The 27,984-nt window shown below is 47.0% G+C and overlaps 1 protein-coding gene across 2 annotated transcripts in view; it reads right to left on the reverse strand.

Moving 5' to 3' along the window:
* The window catches only part of LOC105685260 (transcription factor Sox-2), a 96,478-nt gene that overhangs the window by 13,586 nt on the left and 54,908 nt on the right, over positions 1–27,984 (reverse strand). Inside the window, exon 3 of one of the 2 annotated variants that reach the window (XR_002305633.2) lies at positions 7,337–7,462. The exons of the other annotated variant lie outside the window; for it this stretch is intronic. The gene's annotated coding sequence lies outside the window, so the exon portion shown is untranslated. The remainder of the gene's footprint in view (positions 1–7,336; positions 7,463–27,984) is intronic. 2 annotated transcript variants of the gene reach the window in all.

Raw genomic sequence — 27,984 nt, forward strand, 5'->3', positions numbered from 1 at the left:
ATTTTTTTTTTTCCAACAACGGATATCATATTCCCGCGCTTATCGTCGATGCGCTCGAGCGTCTGATTGGCACAATAGCCGTCATCGAGAAAGAGTAGTAGCGTTGGCAGCGGGGGTAGGAGCGGGAGTAAGAGGAGAGAGAGAGAGAGAGAGAGAGAGAGAGAGAGAGAGGAGGAAGAGGCGGGAAGAGGTTTCCAGTAGCTGCGGAGCGTAGGTAATTATTTTTCCGAGGGTGAGAACTTCTGTCTCTGACAGCTCCGACTCCGGAGTTCGACCTGACGGAGACGAGGCACTCCGCGTTTCCAGTCGTCGAGGGCTACCCCGGAGACAAAGACAAACGTCAACGGCAAGCATCTCAATCCGTTGGCTGGTCCGGTCGAATGAGCTCGACAACCGGATATGGTCTTCGGGGCGTGCCGATGTCCTTCGGTTTCATGCCAGAATTATTCCAACCACTCAGCTGCACGAGCGTTTCGTTTCTCGTTTTATCATACCTGCTCCGGCTATTCGTTATACATACTGTATGCATACGAATGTACGTACGTATATCGTACGTGCACGATATACATATACGCCTAGTTTAGTCTCGTCTCATTTCGCATCTCGTTTCGTTTCGTTTCGTTTCACCTCATTGGGCAGACCAATGCCGGGGCACCGCTCGTACATACCTGGAACGCGACGCGGCTCTCCCTCGATTATTTGCGTAATTCTCCGACCGGAAATATATTCGACATTTTTTCTGGTTTTTTTCTGTTTTTTTTTTTTTTTCTTTTCCCCCCCATAATTTCGGTGACGGAATATTTTCGTTTTTCCAAGTGGATCCAATCCGAGTAGGAATGAAATTGAGGAGGAATAAAAAAAGCTTCTCCGTGAAGGAGTTACACCTATTTCTACTACGTATATGTAAATATACGAACGCGTGTAATTGTCGATATATATACAAGAATCGTCGTGAACAAAATTGAAGAAAAAAACGAGAAAATGAAGAAAAAACAAAAAACACATTTGAAAAAAAAAAATGCACGCTTTGCGGAGAACTGCAGTCTAGATATATATACCTATATGTATATATACGCGCTGCAGAGTGAACATTACTTCCAGATTCTTGACTTTCAGGGGTTCTTTAATATCCAATAAACTTTACCAGCGCGACGGGGTGCAATGGAAGTAAATAGCAGAGAGTTTGAGCTCTGCGTAATCCGTTGGTCCATTACCCAACCTCTTCAGCTTTTATTTCATTTTATTTTGTATTTTCTTTTTGAATATCCTTCAATCATTTTTTTTTTTTTTTCTTTTCTCTATTCGTACTTTTACTTTCACTTCGATTTTTATCTTATTCTCATACTGGGGATGCCCAGTTGACCATATATGATCGGCGTTCCCGCGCCGCACCGTACGTCTTGAAATTTTTTCAAAATATTCATTGTAGTTTTTCGATAAAAAATCTAGAATTACGTCTAGTGAAAATCATTCCATTCAAGCGGTACACCACCAAAACTATATTCCCACAGACTCTTTATGTATATATGTAGTAATATCGAAAGTTACATATACATCGTGTATATGCATCGTGTACATATGTACCTAGCCTGTACGAATTGTGGGAAATTTTTTTTAAAATGTAAACAGGTACGTAAGTATATATGTATACATATATTAATAATTATTAGAAATAATGCAAGCCGCAAAGCCGGCAAGTCTGTCAGCTATATACATACATTATACGTACCTGTATAATATATGTACACCTGCATGACCATATGGTACGACACATAGTGTCGACAGATATTTATTATTCGTCGTAGCTTCTGACGAAAATCAATTTACTTTTTATCGGTCGTTTAGAGACGTGCATGAGAGGGACGTGTAACTGGCCGAGAGTGACGTGTCGCTGTTGGAAAAAAAAAAAAAAAAAAAAAAAAAAAAAACCAAGGAGTAAAAGGATTAAAAATTAAAAAAGGGGGGCGCAGAGGGGGGCGACAAAATGACTATGGACAAACTCTTCGATGTACATACGTATATATATATATAGGTATACCGTTATAACTTCAGATATACGGATATGCCTCGGGGCTACCTCGTGTGACCCTGGTGGTTAAATATCGCCGAAATTAACGGCGTACGTTAAAGTAGATATACATTTAATCTTGAATGTGTCATTTTTTTCCACTTGAAAATGGATTAGGTATGCGACGAGTGCCGAATGTAGTATAACGGCGATGGGGATATGCTGGAATCTTTTGGTAAATTTTTGCCACTATTTCGATATTCGGATACTTCCGGGTTATTCCGTTAGCTTAGGTTAAGTATGTTCTAATAAATTGATTGTATTCGATTAATTTTTTTCGAGAAGAGCTTACAAACCCATAGGTGCGGGTACCTTTGGATTCAGCCTCACTGCATCGCGTCGTATATATATATATCTCCTTTTAAGGAGTCCGCGTTTAATACTGTATAATATCAGTTTTTCGACACGGTACAAGATCTACTGCAGAACACGGATCAACTTTCTAATCTGCCAACTCTACCAGCTTATCTGAAGGAGTCTGGACATTCGCAATATCACCTGGTTTACGTGTAACGCAGCTATATAGATAGGGGCACTGCTTTCGTGTCCAATCACCCCGTGCAAACCATTTGAAAAAAAAATTCATCAAATATTATAAAACTGGGGGCTGTCGTAGACGTCGTTTTGCACGTTTGCCTAATGTTTATCGATGCAGCTTCGTTATAATTTTCATATTAATTGCGCTATTGATGACTCTGCAAATCACGTTCTCACGCACCTACCGTGGTTATGTGTGTTTTGTATATTCGTACAGGCGAGTAGTGTAGCTTCTGCAGCATTCGTTAGGTCGCATCGCGTGTACATATGTATGCAAAGGTGTATACGTGTGCGCAGCAGACGAAATCTAATTTCTCTGCCAAGGATCAATTAAAAAGTGACACGAACCGAAGAGAATCGGGTAATTAACGAATTCTCCCGCGGCTTGTCAGATCATCCCAAAAAACCGTACCGCTGTATACCGAAAAACCCTTTTTTTCCAAACTGCGGCTTGATTATTCAGACTGACGCAACTCCCTTTTTCCCCACTGAATACAAAAATTGATAAAAATATCAACGTTTCGAAACAAAAGAGAAAAATTCAAATTTATCCCTCGAACCGAATGGGTCATTGATATTTTAACGCCGACGTACGTTTGTTCTTTCTTTTTTTTTTTTTTTTTGTTATCTCATCAGTTTTTATTCGTGCAACGATCGAACGTGCCATGTCCTCGTATATAAATTGGAATGATTTCTGAACGGATAATTTCTTTCACGTAGATGCATGGCTGTGAAGTTGGATCGGGCGTTGGTGAAATGTTGAAAATATCGTTGGAGCGCGATCGGATTAAAAGGAGATATTTGAGATTAGAGATTATACGGTGGATCAGCTGCGCGAGGTCATCGTCGGGATCCCTGGGATACACCTTGAGCATAATTCGTCGGCCTGTAATACGTAAGGAAAGCGGGTGAAGAGCTCACCTTCCTACTCTTATTCTCTTCTACTCGGTCTTCTTCTTCTTCTTCTTCTTCTTCTTTGGCCTTTCCGAAGCTCGTTACTGACGGTGACTTGGCAAAAAGCGTGTCTCTAGTCCGGACTCGATCCGCGTTGCGACGTCCGCGCGCGTCCGCGTATCGCTACGTGCGTCGCTCCTCCAAGAAGAAGTTCCGAGTTAAAAACATTCTCTACACCTTTCCCCAACCTTCCGTCATTAACACCCGACCGAGAGACGCGCGCGGCCCTTAATTACTAAATGCACGGTTACATACCACAGCGCGCAATCATTTAATAACGTAATCACGCGTGCCGCCAGAAACTGTTGCAAGGTACACGCTAACAACTGCGCCTCACAACCGTGCGTGTATACGAACGCAATTCGTGATTTCTGCTCGATGCCTAATACTATACAGTTATGATATTTTACTCGTTATTTCATTAGAGCGGGGCGCACACGGCGAACGATTTTTCACGAACACCCCCAATTCGTAGGATACTATTCGAATTCTTACCCAAGAGACGTCGTTTCAAAAGCAGAAGTTTGTTTTTTTTTCTCTAGAATTCTAGCGCGTTATGTTAGGTATCCGATCAGAATGGGAGATTTTATTTCTTACTTTTTTTTTTCCTTCGGCACGTCGAAATGATTGTATCTGCATTTTACAGATTGTGAGAACAAATACATGTGGGAATAGAAATTGAGGAAAAAGAAGCAAAGAAATATTCTTACGTTTCCGAGAATCTCTGCATATGTATAGGTATATACGTAGTATATGCCCATTTATTTCGCAAGATCATTTTACAATATAACGATAAAAACTAAATAAACTAAATGAAGGTAAATGAGCTACCGGATTTGTGGTTCGCGAAGGTATTACAAAATGCTATATACATATATACACTCTCTCGATTCGCCACACTTTGATGCATACTCTGATTCACACCTATATACAGCTATACTATACACGTGTCCGTGATAAATTTTTCAGCGGGTTGATCGGTGCGGTGTAAATGATCTTGCGCGGTGTAATTTTCGATCGCCGTCGAGTATAGACGTTATAGATATATATGTATATATTGTACACGTTGTACGCGGTCGTCGTGTTTAGCCCCCTGCGGTGGCGCGGCGAATTGCGGGAACTCGCGTAAAACGCGACCACGGTTATGGGGTGTTCTCGGAAATCTAAGGTATACAAATGCACCGACCATGATATCGACGAAAACAGTTTCCTTTGCTCCGCTAATTACCGAACCTCGAACGTACAAATTTCCGACACCTCCGAGTAATTGGAAAGTCACGAGAAAAGTACGACTTCTTTCCCCGCATCTTGGGCGAGGGGAAAAAAAAAAAAAAAACACCGACGGTAAAAATGCCGAACACTCATCGCGCGAATCGGACCACGAATTTTAAACAAAATTGACGGTTACCGAATACCTTGTGAACGAGTGCCAAGAAAAAAAAAAAAAAAAAAAAAAAAAACGAATACCCAAAAAATGTTAAGGGCAGCCGGTGAGATGAAGCAAAAAACTAACCGAAGCGTTGAACGAAACGAATAATATGTGTAACACTTTCTAATCATCGGGCAAAATGGCAGCGGGGTTAATAGATATCTGATAAAATTGCTTCTCCGATTTTAGTGTACAGCGCGATGATATAAGGTAATTTAATGGAAGATTTTTATGTGTCGCAATTCACGGGTTGACGGTGGGTAATTGATATAAAGTGGTGGTAATTTTCGTACACGCGGACACGGAGTGCAGGAACCCGATGGTTATATCGTTACGGTTATTGCGTCGAGAATTTTTACGGTATAGGTACCGATGATTGAAACGGTCGCAATACGTACGTATACGCGTTTTATTATAACCGTGAAAAATTATGTCCATTTTTTGCTATGATTTTATTTTCAAACCAAGTTCAAACCCGTCAATTATAGTTACTTCGAATTCGGTCGCGTAACGATGACGATATCTTTCTCGGACTTTTTTTTGTTTCTCCAAATTTTTCCAGATTTTCTTTTTTTCCCCGTCGTGCATTAACAGGCAGTTCGAAAAGGTACGCGCGTTTTCTGGCGTATAGTATAGGACGGAGCACCTCACCACCCCAATTCCGTCTCGAGAGCAGCGCGTTAATTTTGACGAGTCAATCTATGGGAACCCAGAAAACGAAAGAGGGATCTCGTCTGCCGCACGGAGGCGGAGTTGTTTCCATGAATCAGCGATATCTTAGGGAGCGAGTAAAATTACCGTCTCGAATTAATGCACCGCTAGAGGAGGGTATCCGGCGTCCTATACGCGTACACACGCGTGTTCGCCAGAATTTCACCTAAAACTCAATTCCCGCTGGCACGTACCTACGGATTTTCGGGACGTGGTCCGACACAGGGAAAATCGTGATCCCAATTTTTCGGGAGGCGGCGGTACGGACGCGGAGCCGCGGCAGCAACACCGGCAGCGGTACGGACGATCTCTGATCCCCGGCGGAGCGCGGCCGACGACGGAGACCGTCACCTGGGACAAGGTGAGTTAAGGTTCGCCGCTGCGCGGAGGCAATCAGAAACGATTTCATAGCCGTCCAGTTTAGGTAAGACCCGAACCTCGGGGCCGGTACCCAAAAGTTGAACTGGAATGATGACCGCGCGCATTCCTCACCTTATATTCATCGGCATCTCGAACGGTTCCAAGAAACTCGAATCGCGACACCCGGCACTCCGTTCGCCCCGATTTTCGGTTACCACTGTGTAACGTATATCCGTAAAAAGAAACGTGTATAATAGGAGATGCACCGGAGGGATCTACGTATGATCTTTGATCCGCAGTGACACGAACAACGTTGAGTCGTTCAATTTTTTCTCAGGGAGTTTCATAACCGCGGCGACAACGGGCCGGACAAAAACGAGGGAAAGTCACTACGCGACTCCGATTAATTCTTCGAGGAAGAGCGATACGCCGTATCACAGGGTTGGTATAGAAATTCATACGTCGGTGGCGGCGACTGCCGATTCAATATTACTTATGACGACGTCGACGAACGAATTTCCACCAAAAATTATATACGTATGTATACATATGAGACGTATGTATTCGCGCCGATCTTCCATCGACAGAAAACCGGTCCACCGATCGTACGCGAGTATAAGTATATAATAACGAATATAATATATCTGGCCACCGAACAAAACTGTATGAAAAACGACGTACGAAGTTTTTTTTTGTTTTTTTTTTTTATGAAAAATTGTTTATATTTTCGCAACGCGTACGAAATTCGGATTGTGAAAACGTTCCAGGCGCTCGTCGGAGGGTGACGCGAACTCGGGGATCGAAAATTCGCACCTCCACGAATAAAGCGTAGAGCAAGGTACCGATTCTTTACCCATCTTTCCGGCATCGATACACCTAAACATTTACAGTGAAATATCTAGGCGCAGAGTTTACCCCCCGGTGATTTAACTTTGCGAATTAACGACCCGTCGACACGCGAGTGGACGGGAGTCGGGTACGAGCTTAATTACATCTTGCCTCCTCCGAGGCACTCGCCACTCGCGAGGATCTCCGTTCGTTGCGTGCGTGCGAAAGAGTGTACCGTGGAAAAAAAAAAAACAAAAAAAAACAAAAAACAAAAAAAAAAATGACCGTCCGTAAAATCGAAATATGTTACATACATATAAATATATACACGCATAGATATCTAACGTGTAACGTGTGCATGACTACGCGGTTGCAGTCGAGGGGGTTTTTATTTACCGGAGGCGCTTGGTTTCTCCCTATAAAATTAGGGCGGGTAGTCAAAGACTCACCATGGTGGTGCGCAAAACGGCAAAGTAGGCGAACCTCGGCGCCGCGGCGCGGGCGTCGATACAGGACCGATCGTTCACGTGGGCCAGGATTCAGGAACACGCGCGCTGCTCGTCGCGGTCCAATCCCTGCAACACAGAGCATACACACTCCATTGAGCGTCCCATCTATTTAACGATCATTTCGACGGATCGATCGTTCCTTATAATCCACAACGAATCACCCCTGACTTTTGCAAGCCCCTATTCGCGCTCGTTCAAATCAATCCCCCCCCCCCCCCCCCCCCCCCCAAGATCCATGCGATCGGCGCACCGTATTCTTATATCCGAAATGAAAACAAATGCAATCGATAGGTGAATAAATTTGTGGTAAGAGATACAAAAAATTTCCGTCCACCCGACGTGGTCATTAATCCGAAAGAGAATCGCGTGTCTCTCGAATGTCGACGGGTTTTTCTTTTTTTTTCTTTCCTCTTGTTTATTTTTTGCAAAATTTCAGAGCCGCTATTCAAATCGTCTGATATGTAACCGTCCCGTACCCAATCAGATTTCACGTTCTGCGTTCCTTTCGGTTCTCGGGTGAAATAAATGAGGCGCCAGTACGCGAATTAGTTGCCGTAAATTTGTTCGGATGAACACTAGAGTAACGAAGGTGGAATCGGGAGTAAGAGCGAATCCGCGGCTTTTGTGATCATTTCGAAAACGTCTCTATCTCTCAGCGAAGAGACACGTGAACGCGCTTGTGTCTTAATATCGCTGCAAGAGTCAAATCCGGCGAGTTCACTCCAGAAGTCACATACATCAAGAGCCAAAGTCGAGTCGTTGTTGTTGTTGTTTTTTTTTCTTTCTTTCTTTCTTTTCTTTTTTTTTTTTTCTTCTTTTTTAGTTGTCAAGTTTTTTTCTGTTTCGAAATATTTTTCTTCTTTCTCTCTCGATCTCACCGTTCGCCTCGCGGTCCGCGGCTTTCTCTCTTTCATTATTCGTTTTGCCGGAGCCGCGGCTCATCTTTCTCCCGAGATAAACGCCGTCCTAGAAAACCGAAGGATTAATGAACGCCGAAGAGAGTGACGTACGGGGTCCGGTTAGATCTCACCGCTTTTATTAATGCTACCAATTTACTAATAGCGCAACAATGCGCGGGGGATAACTCACTACCTTAAATTTATGTGGAACGAAGGTGGCCGGGTTACGTTCCGAGTAGCTCGATGTCCGACCGACTCGCAACTTATTTCTCAATTATGTACAACCGACTACTCTGACGCGCACGAGAATTCCGATGATTAACCCGACGCAGGAATATCTCCGTCAGGATAGATTCTTGCCCCTACACGTCGTCGACGCTCAACTGTACGTACGTGCATCGTTGGTCACGGGACATTTGAACAAGGAGAATCGAAGGTGAAAAACCAAAAGGTTGGGGGTGGTGTGTGTCGGAGAAAGTGTCTCTCGAACGAGTCCAGCGCGGCTTGTTAACAATTGAAATAAGATTGACATTCGTAACGAATAGCTATATGTATAAGGTGATTCCAATTTTCGATAATCGATATATATATATATATGAATTCCCTTGTCGCAAATAGGTGTATACGATTACACAGCGAACAAAAGAAGGGCGTGCAACCCTTTAGTCGGAATATATAGCTGCGTAGGATGCCGCCCCCCCAAAGGGTGGCCGCGACGTAGACTCCCCCCGTGGGGTTCGAGGAAAATAAAATTTGACTTTGCATGAATACGTTAATACCTGAAATACTTCATAGTTATGTACACCTATTCATACCTATACGGTACATAGATTGAGCACGAGGTAATTCTCCGGAAAGAGATTGAAAATAAAGTACACACACGTAGCGAAAATATGCACATGCTGCAACCGAGTCGAGAGTCGAGAGTCGAGAGTCGAGTCGAGTCGAGTCGAGTCGAGTCGAGTCGTGTCGCGGAAAGTGGTGGGCGGGACGCGGGGCGTCGCGACGTTAGTTATTACACAGTTCATTAGGGACGCGCGCCCGCGGCTCCGTTGCCATCCGCAGGTAGCGGGGGAGGAAGAGGAAAGAGGAAAGAGGTGGAAACGCGAGAGGAAAAGGGAGATACGGTACGGGGCTGCGAGGGCGACGGGGCGACGGGGGGACGGGGGGGGGGGGGGGGGGGGGATGAAGGAACAGAAAGAGGATGCGTCGGTCCCTACCCAGGCGTCGGTGCCATGCCGGTTGCACAGCCAACGAGTAATGAGCGGAACTTCAATGATGCCCAACAAATGAAAAATCCGCTTCCCCTAATTACCTGCGGCTTTGGTCCCAATCCGCACTGCGCTATCTCTACGCCGGTGTAGCATTCGTGTGTATATATATACCTGCGTACAGATAGCTGCATTTATGGCACACCTATATGTACACGCGGTGACGGAACGTGTAATCTACTTTTCATTTTTTCCAGCAAAAAAGAGAACCAGAAATAGATTCCACGTAGGGAACGGAAAGAAAAAAAAAAAGAGAAAAAAAAAACAAAACAAAACCAAAACAGGAAAAGCAAAAGAATGAGATAGAAAAAATTTTGCAGGTGCGGTAACGTGTATATATAGCGTTCGATCGGACCGAACGACCTTCGTCTTGGAAACGGTTTTGATCCGATGAAGTTGTTTCGGTCGCGATCGGACACTCCGGGCAATGTATTCGATGCTACAATGACAACAGATACTGGCCATCGTCGTTAATTGAAAGCACATATAGTTCGACGCTGCGAGGGGAGGAGAGAGGGAGATAGGGGGCTGAACTCGTCGCTCTTTCATCTCTCGTAGCGAATGATTTTCGTATTATATAAATATAAACTGCAGTAATGGCCGCGCCGGAGGGCAGAGAATCGGTGGCAAAGGGACGTGGGCTGCGCCGGTTCACCCAACACTGCACCCAGTTGAAGTCACCGCAATCGCATTACGCTGAAATTCGAATCACCGACGTAGCGACGAACCCGCCCTCCATTCGTCAATCTACGCAAAATGATCTGCACCCGCGGTCTGCTCGTCCATCCGAAACGAACTTTTTATCTGCTCCGTATGCCGCGAGCTTTTAAAACCCATTGTTGGTTAGACCGACTAGGTATGCACACGTTGGACGTATGTTGTAAATTCGCATTTTCTCCTACGCTTTTTTTGATTTTTTCTTTTTTTTTTTTTTTTTTTTGTTCTTTTTGTTTACGCTTCGGGTGGCATCGAACGATCGAACAACTACGATGATTAAAAAACAAGGACAGGGAGAGGGAGAGAGGGAGAGAGAGAGTGAGTTTCATCGCTAGGCAACCGTTGGGGTTATCGGGAGGTACGGGCGACACGCGACGTTTCGCTACACCGTCGAATTCGAGATTATCTCTTGGCGTCGAGCGCGAGCGCGACCGCGACCGGCAACGTCGTTGAACTTGGCATTTGTCCCGAGTCGACGAGCGCCGCCGCCGGTTTTTCATGGATTCCGGTGCTCGGAAAGTTCCGGGCGACGATCCGATCGCCAGATTCCAGGCCCCCGTTCCGCACGCACCCGTCCATTCGCTCGTCCGCTATACGACGGGAGGTGGACTTCCGTTTCCTGCGTATGATTTCTCCCGCTCGCGAATTCATTCCGCGGCTAGCGCGGTATATCGACTCGCGACACCGCCACTGATTAATCAAAGTTCGGATGTTATTTTCAACTCATTACCTCCCTTCGTACTACGCGCGCGTGAGGGCGAAGAAACCTCTGAAACAGGCAAATGGGCACACTCCGTGCGACTCACCTCTCTCGAACGTTTTTTTCTTTTCCTCTGTCTTAATTCGTCTCTTTTCCAAATTTTATTTTCTCGCATTGTTCGGTTCTATGGGAGGTACTGCCCGGGTTGCCGGGGACAGTCGTTAATACGTGATTCGGTGGCAATTAAACTGAAGTGGTCGAAGCAAACAGCGATCGGTGAGAGTGGCGCGTTCCGAAGTTTGAACGGAGTAGAGAGAGGGGACCGTTCGTTCGGTCGTTCGTTCGTTCGTTCGGATGAGAGCTGTAAAAAGGACGGGGAGGCCCCTGCACGTCAAATATTTACCCCATTCAGCGCACACTCTCCTCAGCTATTGTTCACCCGTGCTACTATGTGTAAATTTAATCTCCAGACCGTGTGTGTACGGTGTACGTAGGCGACTGCCGAGGCTGCAACGTGCGTACGTACGCGCTACGCGCGCCGCTGGTCAAATTTATCCGTAAAACACGCGACCTCCACGAGATCTCGCGTACGCGCGCGGGACTCGGCGATAAACGGAAGAGAGTCCTCCTCCTCTCCCTTCGCACGGGTCAGATTCTTCATCCGCGAGCGTAACACCGCAACGAGATATCTCTCGTACACCGTATTCCCTTGTGTTTATTTTCAGTACTATGCGCTGACGTCGTCAGGTGTCGTTGAATAACGTGTCGTGGAATTGTACGGGTGCAGTACGGCTCGGCCGTTGGGATCACTTGTCGGGCGCGCAGGTGTCCCAGCCGACGTGGCATCGCACCGTCGATGATGCAGAGGATCTCGCGGAATTCGCTGACTCGTCGTTCATCGCCACGGGGTCAACTTCGTGGTTCATCGCGGTGACATCTTCATCGCTTCGGTAACCCCCAAAACTCCCCCTCCCCCCTCCCGACCTTCGTCTTCCGTCGCGACCGATTCACTCTCTCTTTATTCCAACCGCCCGGCACCGTCGCGTCACAACCGCGCATCTATCGCGAGATAGTCCCCCCCGGTGACTGTGCGCGCTTCGACTCGCGCCTCTCGTTTCTCCATTGTCGGCTGATCAAGAATCCCTTCTGAACGGGCAGCGCACCTGGACATCTGGACCGTGTATCGGGGCTCTCGACGAATCTATTCGATGTACGGATCGGTCGCCCGGTAAAGGATAGCCGAGGTGGTTCTTTATGAATACCTTAGGGACGATCCCTAACCTTCGAATGTTTACATTCGGCGGCGTTAGCTCGAATTAGCGGTGAAAAAGAAGGAGGCGTTTCTTCGTTCAACTTTTCACGAAGCCCTCCTCATTCACCGCACGCGTATATATATATATATACTCCTATACGAGCCGACTCGCGTGAATTTCATTCGACCGGTGGAGAACGGGAGAGAGAGAGGAAAAAGAATTTTTTTTTTCGCGACCTCAAATCACTCCGTAGGTGCGATTGATCATAGCGAGGGCGACTCGACGCGGAATATCGGAGGCGTACGATTACCGAGTCCCTTCTAGGATTCCCTAATGGATCCACTTAACGTCTCAACCGAACAAGTCCCTCGTCCCTCCGTCCGGCTCTCCGTGTCATCTCTCTATCTTCTCCTACGGTGCCTTCTTCTTATATGTACGCGCGGTTAATAATCGCCAATATTTATCTCGGATCGGTCACGGGTTCCCGGGTCGTCTCCGGGGTGATGAGCGTATCTAAACGATGGGACAACCGCACACATATAGATACAAGATAGATTACATCCATACCTCCTGACGTCGCGTTACAAACTCCAACCTGCGCGCATACCGCGGACGGAGCATTGTACCGTGAGATTAATGCACTGCGACGAGTGACGACGACGACGACGACGACGACGACGACGACGACGACGACGACTCGCCACCACTTCGCGCGTGGGTGTTCAACTGAACGCGTACACCACCATACGCGCAGTCCTCGTTACGTGTGTTCTTGTATATCCGAATGCGCGTTGATATTTCAGGGGACAAAGACGGAAGGTGCGACGTGTTGTCCGTTCGGAACCGTACCTCGGTGTATCCAACGTCGGCTCGACGGAGGGTGGGGGGTGGGGGGATCGAACGATGGCGTGGAAAATATAAGGCGTCGGATCGAGCGAACCATACGACGTAATTAGGTACGAAGCCGTCGCCTTCCCCACATCATCATTAGCCCGAAGCGACCCCTTGCCCTTTGTACTCCGCGGAGAGATATGCGTGGCTCTTTAACGTGTCGCGTATACTGTGTATATGTGCGTAAGAAAAGGTATACGCGCCGCCGTGTCGGATTTAGGATGTTGAATGTATCTGTCCCGTTATCGAAACTGCTTCTCCTTTCGCGATCCGAAAAGTTCGCGTGTACCGTGAAAAGAAAATCAGGCTTTCGGTTGTTCCGCGGTCGACCGTTTATCGTCACCGTTCGGACGTAAAGAAGACGGGAATCCTCCGAGCTTCCGCGGAGGTCCGAAGTAATTAACAATCGACCGCTAACGATTAACAATAAGAGGCGAGAATTTCCCGCGGGCGCGGGCTAGCTATGAAACTACCCGCCAGCACCCACCTGCGGTACGGGGATCCGCCTCGGGGGCACAAAGGTGAGATGTATCGCTTCCGGTAGGAGCCACGGACAAATGGGGACATTAAGTCCGATACCGCTATCTCGCGCCCTTCCACCCGGACCTAAGGGAGATATGTGTACGCGGTCGCGTACCGGACCGCAGAGAGAGGAGGGTGGGCGCTCGGTGGCGTGTGCGTGTACCCGAGAGAGGACGTCTCTGACCCTGGAAAGGCGGGTGAGAGTTGTGGCCCCCGAACCGGAAAGCCATCCGATGGCTATCGAGTTCCGCCGGATGAAAGGATGCAACGCGGCGGTGAGTTAGCCGCTCCGAATCCTCTACCGTTTCCTCTCCATACCTTCGGACAACCGTGCCGAACGGCGAGGGAGGGAGGGAGGGGGGGGAGGGGGCATGGAAGCAGAAACTCCGCGTAGTCCATTACGCGCCTCTATGAAAGTGAAATTCTAACCGCGTGTACTATACGTACGTACGTACGTATGTACGTATCTACGTGTTCGCAGGCGTATATAGAGAGGCTATTTTTTCATCGGGTTCTCGAGGGACGCGCTAATGTTCCGAGCTTCGAAAGGACCTTGGCGGAGAGTCGTTTGGCTCGAGCGTTGAGGAGGTGGAAAACAAGAATGAGAATAAGAAAAGGGAGGGGGAGGGGGAGGAGAAGGAGGAGGAGGAGAAGGTGGCGGTGGTTCGAGGACCTGTCACATTACACGGTTAAATTTATATCGCGATGCCCAGCGGCGTGACAAGTTACCGCTGACGAACGGGCCCCTCCGCGAACTATGGCCCTCGGGGGCCTTTTCGGTTTCGAGACGGTCCGCGGCCGGCGAGAGGCACCCAACCCGCCAGCCGAGCGAGACTCCGGAGGGCCGAGGAGCGCGAGAGGGGGGAATGGGAGTATAAATTAAACGAATCGCGGAGAGTCGAGGAGATGGCCGGGGGGCTACGGGTACAGATCAGATCGGGAAACGTGAAAAATCATCGGGATGATCAATGATAATATAAACGACGCGTATGATCGCGATCGCCGAAATGCACGAGGGACTCTCGAATAGCGCGCGCAGTTAAAATAAACCGAAACTGCGGGGAGGCGTTTAAAAAATTCATACATGACTTTAACAGCGACCTCGGAGAGGGTTGTAGCTCTTCTCCGACTCCCCGGTAACGAGTACAACGATAAAACACGGGAGTTATGTGAAAACCAAACTGCTGAACGGACCCGGCTCTGCAGCGAAACGTTTAATATACCTGTGCAGGTGTTTTTATTTTATTTAGTTAGGATTACAGAACTTAACATATTCCGGCGGATTGCGAGTAGTTCTTTTTTTGTTTGTTTTTTTTTCTCTCTCTCTCTCTCTCTCTCTCTCTTGTCGCCAGAGGTAAAAGTAATAGAAATCTGGCGCAGCTCGCTGCCGCACGTGTGCGACGCTAAATATCTAAAGAGCGAGGGAAACAGTAGCCTGACATATTCCGCGCATATGTAGAAAATTGTAAACGCTTCTTTCTGCTGCAAACTGTAAGCGGCGAGACTCGTAACGAACGAGGCTCTTTGGTTTTCCATATTTTTTACCAAAGGCTAGCTCGTAAACGTATTTTCATTTGATTTTCTCTCCGTACGACGATTACTATGCCGCGCGTCGCGCATCTGCCGAGAGACGAATCGTTAGTTCAGCAACCGTAACCGTATCGTCGAAATTCCACAATTTTCAACGACGACGAAATAACATTTTTCCCCCGCGTTTGAAACGTGGAAAAATGAATAAAAAAAAAAAACAAAAAACAAAAAAACAAAAAAAAAAAGGAATGAGAAACGAATAAATAACAACAAGGCATCGAGTTGTGTTTCATTTTGAACTCAGCGTTGCAGATTCGAGAATCGCGCGTTTCAACTCTCACTTGCCGCATTTATTCATAAAACCATACCGACGTTTCCACCGCCGAAGGTAGAATTTCAATTTACAACGGTTCGTATTTACGGACATGCTTCCTTAACGGGCCAGCGGTTAGAAAGAACAAAAAAAAAAACAAAAAGAATCTATCCAAAAAAAAATAGTTACACAATTGAATCTGGATAAATTAGAAGCCAGCTTTTTATTTGGTTACCAACGTTACGTTTTGCTTCGAAACGGAGTCTGGATAAGCTGAAACTTAAGCCTGTTACAAGCGTGCCTCGTCTCGGCTGAATTCGCGGGGCGACAATGAGAGTGAGTCTCTCGTTCTCGTATTCTGTACGGTATACGTAACTTCGGGGAACACCGACTCTATACTTTCGTTAAATCCCTTCGGCAGGGTGTTCTGAAACGCAATTACCCGGGGCTCGCGATCTACAACACACGTAGGTAACTGCGAGCTGTCGCGGTGTTTGTACGTACGTACCTACGTACGTACGTGTGTCGTCGTCGTCGTCGAGCAACGGCGAACGCCGTTGAAGGCATCGAGTTTCCTCGAGTCTCGGAACGCGAGTCGGAACGTATAGTTACCTCCGTTGAAGTTAAATGTAACGCTATACCCCGACCCGACCGCGTTATACCTAACCTTCTAGCGTCTGATGTTGTCGGATCTGTGGTAGTTTTTGTACCAAACGTCGACGTTGTTTAGTACCGACATTCGCACTCGCATTCTGCAAATTAGCGTTTTTTCGCATGCGGCTTCGTTGAAAACAATGTCAGCGAGACTTTTGCTATGCACCGGGAAACGGTCGACCTCGCCATTCATTTTTGCGAGTGCATCGAAATCCTCGGACCCTCAGAGGATCGAGGGAATTACCGGTGCGGCATATCGTCGACACTCGTCTTCTCGGACCAAAAGGATGGGGATGAAAGTAGAACGGGGGGCGTCGACGACCGGCGAACCATAAATTTTATACGGACAAGAGTGACCGACGAGTCGAGTGTCGATCGGTAACCGATAGATCATTTATCGGTATTTAGCGAGTCGAGAGGAGAATGCACGTCTCAGCTGTGTTTGAAAAGGTCGGCGGACCGGTCATATCCTATTGTTCTAAGATCCGAATAGGTGCGAGTTGTTGCACCAAACAAGCTCGTTGTCTCAACGGTAAGGCACCCCTCGACCTCCCCCCCCCCCTCTTCATTGTCTAAAAGTTACAAGGTGTTGTTGGCGAAAACTGGAGGTGGTCAGTTCTCTCACCTCTTCCCTATACCCGTCGCCCTTTCTCCCCGAGCTTCGGTGTGTCAAAGTTTTCAGGGAGAATTAGCCAGGCCAATTAGCGGCACAAAGCGTTCGGACAAATCCACCGGCGAGTGACCAAAGCCGATGAAAGTTACTCTCTCTCCAGTCTTCGCTCACTCCGCTAACAAGCTGCCAAATTCTACATCAGAAACTGTTCCCTCATTCCCGTTTGGCTAACATCCGAATATCATACTCGCCGACGGTGAACTCGTGCCAACACCACGGCGACTGAGAAACGCAACTCGGAGGAGATGAAATAATTTTCTTTTCGCACGAACGGAGAATTGTTAAGCCCCCGCGATCGGACGTACTCCTTCGAGTTTCCCGCAACCCGGACGACCTTCCCGAGGATCGAGTCCTCCCGGGGACCCTCCGGGACTCGGGAACTTCGAACCATAAACCATCCCGAGGTCTCGGAGACTCGGAGACCGATTCCGTACGGAGGACAGTTTTATGGTAGCTTCGAGGCCTTTGTCTAACGGCACGAGGCGAGTGTGTTAGCAGCTCCCCCGTGGTTACGATCACAGTTTTGACGGTGTGGAAGGCCCGAAGGAAGGTATATACGGTAGGGAGGATTGCACCCAATCGGTCCTTCCATGAAACTCTGGGCCCCGTCATAAAATGTGTTACCGCGAGACCAGCCCCCCCCCCCCCCCCCCCCCCCCCCCGTCCAACGTCCGCAGTCTCAACGCCCGTCATATTTCCAACGTCAATTTTTATTTTTTTCATCCCTCTCCTGATTTTCTAACCCCCCCCCCCCCAACTCGAGCGAAATAAACGACATTCCGCGTACACTCGACGAGATCGATTCAATTACCCGGATTATCGTTTAGCGATTCATCTGAAAACCGGGGGGGGGGGGGGGGAGGGGGTGGGGAAGAAGCCGTTCTTCTCCGTGGTCCGAGAGCAGTCGCGGGGTCAGTTCCATCGCGAGTTAAACGATGACCTGTCCGATTCGGTGTTATTTCCGACGTGTCATTAGCGAGCTGGCGGTTGTTCGTCATGACCATTATTAGGCGCTTCAATTTCTGACAGACATTAAGAGACGGACTGTCGGACGGGGTCTCTCTCGGGAATCGAAGCGCGTCGGTGGTTGTGGTTTGCGGCCCCTTCCCGGGACGAGGATCGGAGCGATGGGCTCCCCCGTTGCGAGGCGGACGGACTTCAAAGTGTCTAAGGGACTTCATCGTCGATATCAGGATTCGATCACCGCCGACAGATTGGAAGAATGTTCCCCCTGACTTGGGTCCTGTTTTTACGCCCCGACCTTCTGAAGTTATAAAATTCTCACGCGTCTAATTTCGCCCCCGCTGCAGACTGCCCGACGCCCGTTTACTGCGTAGGTAACGGAAAATTCGGCGGTGAGCGAAGATTTGAAGATTTTGAAATGCGACAACGCGAGGCTAAGGTGTCCCGGTTGCCGCTACCTGTCAGCGACGATATCCCGCTGTTAAGAGCTGGGTGGACGAACTTGTCAATTCCGACCGACTGTCGGGAGGTCTCGTATACACGCTCCCGAAGGATAAAATAACCACCTAGGGATTACAGGTGGGGCAGAAAATTTTCCGGCTACCCGGGAAACTGTGTCGAGTAAAAATTACAAGTCCGTATAATCTAGACGTGCTACGCGACAAGGATCGTATATTCGAACGGAGATGGAAGGGAAGAATTCGAAATACACTCGAACGGCGCGCGATGATAGCCAAGCGGCGATAATTACCTCGGAGGACTACTATGCGCTTATACACACCGCAATAATATAATCTCTCGCGGTAATCGCTCTCCACCGCGGCGAGACCCCGTGGCGAGCGGTTATTGTTTGAAAACTTTCCATACAGATAAACCGTGTTCTGGCTTTCGTGATCCGGTCAGCTGCGCAGGCGGCAAACGGCAAATGGCAAATGGCAAATGGCAAATGGCAAATGGTAAAACTCACGGGGACGTGCTACACGTAGCAAAAACGTGGGGCAAATCTCGGCTAACGTGGCGTGAGATTCCGTGAAATATCTACGCGCGTATCCGCGGGGCAACCAGCTCGTACGAGTATCACGTACGCGTACCCGTTCGCATATTACGCTATGCGTTACAGGCGGCAAAATGTTGGTTTTCGCAGCAGTTCCGGGGATACCTGTACCGCGTTCAATTTAGGTTCGTCCGCAGAGAATAGCCTCGCTCGTTCTCCCTGGTCTGCCGGTTGTGCCATTGCGTACTAATTCACTCACAGTCGGCATGCGTCGGCATTTCCTCGCCTGCCTGCACCATACGTCAAACAATAGAAACGAGACGAGTGCGACGTGCAAACTTCGTAAAGAGCAGCCTCGAGTGAAAATCGCTTATTCAACAGCGAAAACAATATTCATTTCACCGCGTTATTCACCTTATCATTTACCCTCTCGTTTCACGACCTTTCCGCGAACCGGGAGAAAAATTGCGCGACGATAAAATAGAGGGGAAAAAAAAAAAAAAAAACACAAAAAAACAAATACTGAACCACTATTTTCATTACAGCTCGTATTTGTTCGATAACCGTGACGGAAATATGTGTCCACCTCTCCCCCTCGGTTTTCAATCGGGCCTTCACCGACCACGAAGATACACGATTGAATCGGCGCCGCTGGACGGTAATAATGCAAAAGATATGTGACCAGGTGAATTGTGGATATGGGATGTGGTAGGCGCCGGGCGAGTGAATAGTATTATATAGAAGGATGTGTAACGCGTACCTGTACCTGAGAGCCCATTATATTAGGTAGAACCAGGTAGGAATACTATTTATATTTGCTACCGGTTCACAACTTGTAATATCCAATCAGACGGCTGGTTCGGACAGCTCGGAAAACGACCTCGCGTAACCCGGACCGGATATACCCTGCACCTATACGCGAGGTTGTCGCGTGGGTCGTTTGTTTCCTCATTAAATTTTTTCCATCTGTTTTTCGTTTTTTTTTTTTTCTCCGTTTTCTTCCCTCGGACTGGTACGTATTCATTTCATTTCTATACCGCGTGGATTGCGCGGCTATTAGGTTACAAATTTTTTCGATATTTTTAATTTCGATAATTGACGAGCCGATGAGTTTTGAAAAGTGTTTCGGAGGAAAAACTCGCCGTGCGTTGATGGCGAAACTCGCTAATTCGAAGGGAACACAATTTTTAGCAGATTTTTCAAATTCTTGTACAAACAAGGCCCCGCAACGAGGGAACAGAAGAGTTATTGAGCAAGAGGTGGCAGCTGCCGTTGCCGTTGGTGGCGCGCCCAAAGCCCAAACCCGTAGAGTAATTATTAGACGCCCACGCCTATATATACCGCGTTGTCGAGTGTAAATCTTATTACTGACGGAGTAAACGATTAGCATCCTTATTTAACACGTTACGAATAAGTACGAGTTGAAGCGTACGAGTTTACTTCGCTCGAACCTCCCTAATATTTCGTTCCGTTCAATAACCCCAAAGTTTGATTATCGCTTTATTCACAGGCTCCGTAGATCGCAACCGACGCGTACGCACGAATCGATCAATTTTCCGTCTAAATCCACTCAAATTTCCGAATCAGTAACATTGCCGAGATAATTTCAGTTGAAAAACAAAAACCAAAACCAAAAAACAAAAAAAAAACAAAACAAAAAAAACCAAAAGGCGTACGGAATGAAAAAATCGAGACATCGGGAGCCGAATATTGGAAGGAGTAGAGAGGATTGGCAGAGGTACTTTGCTTACCTAATTACGTACGGGCGGTTTGCCCGACCCGATGAATGCTCGGCTGATTGGTAACGCGACCTGTTCGGTCACCGTCAGGACTGACTTATGCCGAGGGCGCCGCATCTTTTAAACTCGCCAATAAATCGCTTCAGGTAGCCAACTGTCGACCCTTCGCTCCGAGGTGTGATGCTCATTTGTCCGATGATATTGCATATTTATGTTTTTTTTTTTCTCCCAATTCTTCCCTTTTGCGTTTCACTTTTTTAATCTCTCTTCGCTCCCGCTCCTCGCTACGCCGTTTTCGTTGGTGTTATTTTCTCTTTTTTATTCTCTTTTTTATATATTTTTTTTAATTTTTTGTTCTCCTCTCCGAGGCAAACAACGAGACTTTTGAGGAAACGGTTGCGCCACTGCTTGCACGCGGAAATTATCGCCGTGGTGCTGAACGGCGTCCGCGCATCGCGCATGTTTTATCGAATTTTTACAAAAATTCCCATTTTTCACAACTGTTTCCCTATGGACATTGTACAAAACACCTTTACACCTACATAATTGTGTATAACGAATTTGGTAAACTCGCACGTGACTCGTTAAAACGAATTTTAAATTCAAGGAAGCGACGATGTTACAACGTACGTATACAGAAACCTATACATATATACACCTGTTAGTTTTCTAAAATCGCAGCTTTTGAGAAAAAAAAAAAAAAAAAAGGAAAACATGGAGAACCAGTCTAAAAACCTTGGGAAATTTCGCACTCGTTACGTCGTTCCACGATATATATCATTGTAACGGGTGTCCGAGGCAAACTAGGGCGGACGCGCGGACAAGCACTACAGGGTGCAGGTTTATCGCACAAGGCGTTATAAATTTACCAAACCTAATGGGAGACTCGAAATCTTAGCCTCGCGCATCACCACATCCGATTAATTAACGGCATTGTCGCCGCACCGCTAAACGCTTTAATCAATGTCATCGGGCCAATTTCCGTTCGCCGCCCGGTCTCTCTCTCTCTCTCTCTCTCTCTCTCTCTCTCTCTCTCTCTCTCTCTCTGTATACAGTCGGAGTTCCGTCGGCCTCCGTTGGCCTCGACCACGTCCCATCGCGTCGACGCCTCGCTTCCCCCGTTCCCCCGTTTTCCCGTTCCTCCCCACTCGACAGGAAATTACGTTATACTAGCGACAAAAATTATTCGGGAAGTGCTAATTTATCAAATTTTTGCCAAACGAGCAATTTTTCGATACCAGCCGAACGTACCGCGCGTTGATATAATCTGCATCGGCCGATCGTCACCTGCGCCGCGTTCGCGAAACGAATGAAATAAAATAAACAAATCTACAACTGATTCGCGATCGACGCAAAATTAACCCCGATACAATTTTTTCGTTGTTTTTTTTTATCTCCGCTTCGTTTCCGCACCGCTAAACGCATTCCACGGAAGCGAGCGGCAGGGGGGGGAGCCCGCCGGTTGTTTTCTTTTTTCATATTATTTTCGCCATTGATCGTAACATCATTCGATTACCTCAGTAATAAAATCAAATCACTAAGCAATAAAATATTTATAGAATCGTTTACGCCGCTTGAATATACACGTAGCGGGTCCCAGCGGTGGATTCACCCCATAGGGTAACCATCTCCCCGGTGGTTTATTCGCACTGTTTACCCTCCGAGTCCCCAAGGCCTTTCCCCGCACAGGACGCGCTTGCACACATCCTACGCTACGCTTCTACGTAACGTACACGTCAGCTTTCCACATCATCCCGAACGAGATGCACTTCCGACTTCCACGCTTCGCAGGCACCCCGTTACCGAACTCCACGGAGGAGAGGAATATGAAGTAAATAAAAAAAACTGTCGCGTGACTTACGCTGCGCCTAGCGATCGAAAGTCCGAGGGAAAGATATTGAAAATCGACGAAAACAGCGAAACGTGTTATTTGGCGAGGACCAGATTTGAGGATATATCCGGCGATTCGGTGCGGCGGGGTACGCGAGGAAGATTTCGGTGAAGGGCGCTGTCTACTTTCTCGAGGGCGGCAGTTATAATAGCGGCGTAACAAATCGTCGCAACGGGGAACAAGGTACCCGGATTGGACACGCGCTAGTGTCCGTTCATCCATCCGCCCATCCGTTCACTTCGCTCCGCGGTACATATAATATAATATACGATGTATACACGGGACGCTCGAACGTCATCGAGAAATAAGCGTCACCCTCGGAACCAAAACCAAAAGCAGCTGGGGGTTCCGATCCGCAGCTGCACTCTGTACGGTACGCGATTTTCGGTGAGCGAAGCGCTTCCCTCTCCCCCCCCCCCCCCCCCCCCCCCCCCGCCCCTTGGGTCGGGTCGGACGGATGACACGAAGGGGGGAGTCGAGGACCCCCGAAAATTTTGGCTCGGATTGCCCCCAGAGGAGGACGCCCCCCGGATAACGTGCGCTACTCGCGCACACCGTACACAAGATCGAATTCTGCAATCCTTTCGCGGTTGTCGATTAAATTCGACACGGTTAGATTGAAGTGGTTCCTTCATTCACTTTGCATCGACACTGAAAACGGTTGTACACACGTCAATGTTCGCGCCCCCCCCCCCCCCCCCCCCCCCTCCGTTCCTACGAGGAGCGAAAAAAATCTGCGGTCCGAATGAAAAACTCGTTTGGATACACAGCCGGAAACCTGCGTGCAGCGGACGTTGTATTACGGGCCCGGCGAGTCACGCCTGGATCGAATCGTCGCGCGAACCATCGTGCGAAATGCGGGGGGTGGGGGGGGGGGGGGGCCGTCTTACGCAGCTGAAAACGCATTATTTGAAATACTGCGTTGCGATTTAATTTATCATTCGTTAGGTAAATCGAGGTTATCAAGTGCGATCGATCGATCTACGCGTGATCGGGTTTGGGTCGTCGGTAGATCTCTCGATCTTTGTGTATAATGTACGAGGATCGATATAGTGTGGCGGCGCGGGTCGATTGTACGGAAGGACTCTCCGGGTCTCGCCCACTGATCATAGGCCAGATAAATCACAATGCATAACACGTCCGCGGACGGAGGCTGCAGGCTTCGCCTGTGAGATTCTCAAGCGTATAAAGGCTACGTCTACTTCGGAAAATCCATTAGATAGTTTAACACCTCTATTAGTCGTTCGTTCGCCGCTATCCATCCGTCCACCCACAGGTTACGTATGTGCGCGTGTATATTCGAAGGGGGTAACTGTCGTCACCGACGGGTGTCCGGCTGCGCCCTTTTCACTCGTTGTTTTTTTTTTTTTTTTTTTTTTTCAAAACGAGTCGATCGTTCGTTCGACTTGCGACATTGGACTCGTGTCCATCCGGAGCATGTATCCTGTACTAGCGAGTAGTACGCGCGTCGCGGCCGTATTATGGTGGACGGTGTTAATGGTCGCGGTAAATCGGAGCAAACAGAGGGATGGATGGATTTCACAAAATGAGTGGATGAGACAACGCCGGATGCAACGGATCTCCGAGGGGTAAAGTTGTGTTGACACGAAAGTGTCGAGATTCGAAAAAAATTCCGGACGAAGAGGAGCGCGTCTAATGGCGTGCGGGTCGTTACAGTCGAGGTGAAGAAAAACAGAGAAGCTGAATCGAAGTGCGTATAGGAACGAGAGGAAATATAAAGAGACCAAAAAAAATGGCGAAATCTCGGAAACTAAAAGGAAGGACCTTGCGGTAAGCGAGGTATAAAACTATTGACTGTATGGTTTCGCGGTATACGATATTGTTACATAAAACCTGGGGCGCGGTAAAAACTGCATCCTTCAGCGTCTCCACTGGTAAACATATAGGAAATTAATGTTCCGAGAAGAATAAAATATAATTTATGTAAATCCTCGTGGAAATATATATGAGATATAACTACGGTATGCGAATGTTATATATACATATATGTATATACCTGCGTATATTCAAGAGTGCAGGAATGCGAATGGGTTATTGGAAACAAATTCTTATTGTAATCAGAACCGAAGGAATGTGTAGGGCAAATTTTTCGCTAGCTGAATCGCTTTTACTATAAAATTGATCGAGTTGTAACTAAAATATGAAAAATCAAGGATATCTTGTTGGGATTTATTTCAACCTATAACTTAATCGACGAAATAACTTAATATATACGAAAACCGCCCTAAAATTGATTTCGCAACAAATTCACATTTTGCGCCACAAAATCGCCGAACCCATAGCTTTAGATGTTCCTCAAAATGGTGTCCGAAATTCAACAATTATATTTTCATCGAGTTTTGCTCTCGATTGAAAATTACAATCCATTTGAAAGAGACAAAAGAAAAAAAATCAGAATAACGAGAAAAGGTTGTCGTGCACCTGCGCGTCTACAGATTCGATACAAAAATAAAAAAAGACAATAATAAATGGAAAATAGAGAAGCAAAATTTCCCATTCGGCACGTGGCTCGTAAGCACAACACGCGGTATACACAATTCCCGTATACACACGCAGTACCAACGTACGTACAAGGTACATACATAGACACATATCGTGTTCCATCTTCAAATATACGCACGCTGCAGTCGCGTGGGTGGTCGCATAATGGAAAAGAACACGAGAGGGAGAAAAGAAACCCTGAAGTTTGTTGCAATCCCACATAAGGTGATCTTCGGAGGGTGGTGTATACGCTGTACGTACGTATACGGGCCATTCCACGTGAACCGGATCAGTCACCTCTCAGATATTTTTTTAATTTGGCATGTCGATTGTCCATGGGGAGTTAGATTTTTGTGCCAAAGGATTTTTGAATTAGTGCAAATTTCGATTTATTATGAACAATCGAAAAATTGAGAGGCGGTTTCTTTAAAAAATCATAACTTCGTCAAAAATGATGTTAGATTTGATTTTTTTTTTTAAATTTACGCGGATGAGGCTATAGATTTATGAAAAAAATAAATCGTGCCGAAAAAGTTTATTTATCATTTGTTTATTTGACAATGAATTTTTAAATGATTTTTAAAACACTGATGGATAGCACCGAAAAATTTAAAAAAAATGCTGACATATACTTTGAACTATACTACAGCCTGTGAATTAATTTCAGAGATGCGTTCGGCTTTGTTTTCGAGTAAAAAATCATCGAAGTTGGCGGCGCGCATAAATTCGAGCTCGTCGACGCCTATGCGCGTGATGACGCGCGTCGAGCGACAGAGACCCTATCTACTCTCTACGGACGCTACTTGGTGTACGCTCGACCGCGGTATTCACGAGTCATTTTCGCGATGATCGACACCGTTTAAAAATCTGAAAAAAATTCCATAGCTTTCCCATAACACGGCAAAGCCATAGAGTAATTTCCAGAGATGTGTTATTTCTCGTTTTCGAGATATCCGGACGCATTGGGACTCAGCGCTCGCTACTTGGTAGACACTCGGCGACGGAATTCACGAGTCATTTTTGCGATGATCGACACCGTTCAAAAATCTGAAAAAAATTCCATAGCTTCCCCATAACACGGCAAAGCCATAGAGTAAGTTTCAGAGATGTGTTATTTCTCGTTTTCGAGATATCCGGACGCATTGGGACTCAGCGCTCGCTACTTGGTAGACACTCGGCGGCGGAATTCACGAGTCATTTTCGCGATGATCGACACCGTTTAAAAATCTGAAAAAAATTCCATAGCTTTCCCATAACACGGCAAAGCCATAGAGTAATTTCCAGAGATGTGTTATTTCTCGTTTTCGAGATATCCGGACGCATTGGGACTCAGCGCTCGCTACTTGGTAGACACTCGGCGACGGAATTCACGAGTCATTTTTGCGATGATCGACACCGTTCAAAAATCTGAAAAAAATTCCATAGCTTCCCCATAACACGGCAAAGCCATAGAGTAAGTTTCAGAGATGTGTTATTTCTCGTTTTCGAGATATCCGGACGCATTGGGACTCAGCGCTCGCTACTTGGTAGACACTCGGCGACGGAATTCACGAGTCATTTTTGCGATGATCGACACCGTTCAAAAATCTGAAAAAAATTCCATAGCTTCCCCATAACACGGCAAAGCCATAGAGTAAGTTTCAGAGATGTGTTATTTCTCGTTTTCGAGATATCCGGACGCATTGGGACTCAGCGCTCGCTACTTGGTAGACACTCGGCGACGGAATTCACGAGTCATTTTTGCGATGATCGACACCGTTCAAAAATCTGAAAAAAATTCCATAGCTTCCCCATAACACGGCAAAGCCATAGAGTAAGTTTCAGAGATGTGTTATTTCTCGTTTTCGAGATATCCGGACGCATTGGGACTTTCCATGCTCGCTACTTGGTAGACACTCGGCGGCGGAATTCACGAGTCATTTTCGCGATGATCGACACCGTTTAAAAATCTGAAAAAAATTCCATAGCTTTCCCATAACACGGCAAAGCCATAGAGTAATTTCCAGAGATGTGTTATTTCTCGTTTTCGAGATATCCGGACGCATTGGGACTCAGCGCTCGCTACTTGGTAGACACTCGGCGACGGAATTCACGAGTCATTTTTGCGATGATCGACACCGTTCAAAAATCTGAAAAAAATTCCATAGCTTCCCCATAACACGGCAAAGCCATAGAGTAAGTTTCAGAGATGTGTTATTTCTCGTTTTCGAGATATCCGGACGCATTGGGACTTTCCATGCTCGCTACTTGGTAGACACTCGGCGGCGGAATTCACGAGTCATTTTCGCGATGATCGACACCGTTTAAAAATCTGAAAAAAATTCCATAGCTTCCCCATAACACGGCAAAGCCATAGAGTTATTTCCAGAGATGTGTTATTTCTCGTTTTCGAGATATCCGGACGCATTGGGACTCAGCGCTCGCTACTTGGTAGACACTCGGCGACGGAATTCACGAGTCATTTTTGCGATGATCGACACCGTTCAAAAATCTGAAAAAAATTCCATAGCTTCCCCATAACACGGCAAAGCCATAGAGTAAGTTTCAGAGATGTGTTATTTCTCGTTTTCGAGATATCCGGACGCATTGGGACTCAGCGCTCGCTACTTGGTAGACACTCGGCGACGGAATTCACGAGTCATTTTTGCGATGATCGACACCGTTCAAAAATCTGAAAAAAATTCCATAGCTTCCCCATAACACGGCAAAGCCATAGAGTAAGTTTCAGAGATGTGTTATTTCTCGTTTTCGAGATATCCGGACGCATTGGGACTCAGCGCTCGCTACTTGGTAGACACTCGGCGACGGAATTCACGAGTCATTTTTGCGATGATCGACACCGTTCAAAAATCTGAAAAAAATTCCATAGCTTCCCCATAACACGGCAAAGCCATAGAGTAAGTTTCAGAGATGTGTTATTTCTCGTTTTCGAGATATCCGGACGCATTGGGACTTTCCATGCTCGCTACTTGGTAGACACTCGGCGGCGGAATTCACGAGTCATTTTCGCGATGATCGACACCGTTTAAAAATCTGAAAAAAATTCCATAGCTTCCCCATAACACGGCAAAGCCAT

The sequence above is a fragment of the Athalia rosae genome, chromosome 1, assembly GCF_917208135.1.
Source record: "Athalia rosae chromosome 1, iyAthRosa1.1, whole genome shotgun sequence".
Classification (NCBI taxonomy): domain Eukaryota; kingdom Metazoa; phylum Arthropoda; class Insecta; order Hymenoptera; family Athaliidae; genus Athalia; species Athalia rosae.